Genomic DNA, 1,733 nt, shown 5'->3' on the forward strand with positions numbered 1-1,733 from the left:
GACGAGGCGCTCGCGCGGGGCGCGCCGACCTGCTCGGCGCGCGGCGGCAAGGTGCAGGACCCACTGGGCGACGCGGCCAGCAACATCGGCCGCCTCGGGCACTGCGGCCGCCATAACAGCCTCCTCGCCGCCCTGGCCAAGGTCATGCGGAGCGTGTGGGGCATGCTCGTCGAGGTGGAGCCGCGGGACCACCTCGGCTACTCTAACGACTACCGGCCCGACGTCTCTGTCTGTGGCGGGCGCCGGCCGCTCGCGCTCGCGCCTCGTCGGTGACGTCAAGTTCAAGGACTCGCTCTCCTCCAACCCGGAGGACGTCGGCCAGCGAGGCGCTTTCGTCGGCCTCGGCAACACCGAGCCCGGCACGAGCGCGGACGTCTTCGGCCTCGAGCAGCGCGGCGCTGTCGGGGACGGCGACTTCAGGCCGAGCGACGGCGCTCGGCGGCGGCTATGTGGCGTACAAGAAGGCGGACTACGCGCACGCCCTCTCGCGCTCGGACACCGACGTGCAGATGTACCTGTTCGAAACCTTCGGCGGGTGGTGCAACGCGGTCAAGCGGCTGTTCTACCAGATGAAGGACAAGGTGCGCAACAAGCTCTCTCGAAGCGGCAGCACGAGGACGAGGCGAGCTGGTCGACGCGGTCGTGGCTGTCGCTGCAGGCCCAGCGCATGTCAGTCGCGCTGCAGCTCGCGGCGGCGGAAGAGATTGATTGCGACCGAGCTCAGGCTCGCCGCGGCGTCGGAGGACGCCGCCGTCGCCTAGACTCCCCTGCGTCACTACGTGCCTCCCCGTCTTTGTAGCCTGGCGTTTGTGCCCCGTTTGTGCCGCGTCCCGTGCCCCCGAGTTCATTTTATACGTTGCGGCGATGCTTTCATGCGACTTACGGACAAGACGGACCGCACATTACTCTCGAAGGTGTGCACAACAAGACGAGTTCTTCGCCATCGCAGCGAGCAGCAAGCCACTCGCCGCAGCAGCCGGAGGCATCGCCGCAGCACTGTCTGCGCCGCGGTCCACACACACACACACACACCTCCCTCTATAACCTCGGGATGCTGCTACAGAAGCAGGGCAGGCTCGGCGACGCCATCCCTCTCTTCCGGGAGGAGAGCTGGATGGATGGAGCGTGGGTGCGATGCGCGGTACGGCAAGGGGCATAAAGAGACGTGGAGCTCGGCCCGTAGCCTTGTTGAGCTGCTAACGGAGGCGGGGCGTCATCGCGAGGCTGATGAGATCGCTGCCACTTATGTCGTCTGACTTTGATTGAGGCAGCCAGGCAGGGCGCAGCGATTCTTCTTTTTTGGACACACACACACACACACACACACACACACACACACACACACACACACACACACACACACACACACACACACACACACACACACACACACACACACACACACACACACACACACACACACACACACACACACACACACACACACACACACACACACACACACACACACACACACACACACACACACACGCACCACACACACACACACACACACACACACACACACACACACACACACACACACACACACACACACACACACACACACACACACTCACACACGACACGGGCACATCGCCACACTCAGCTAGACACAGACGACAATACACGTACCTTGCACGCACGCAGCCAAAACACTTACATCAGACAAAACCCGCACACTCTTCACATGGTGCCCAGCCGCTCAAATAAAACTGAACTCCAATGCATAC

The sequence above is a fragment of the Emiliania huxleyi genome (assembly GCF_000372725.1).
Source record: "Emiliania huxleyi CCMP1516 chromosome Unknown EMIHUscaffold_142, whole genome shotgun sequence".
Taxonomy (NCBI): Eukaryota; Haptophyta; order Isochrysidales; family Noelaerhabdaceae; genus Emiliania; species Emiliania huxleyi.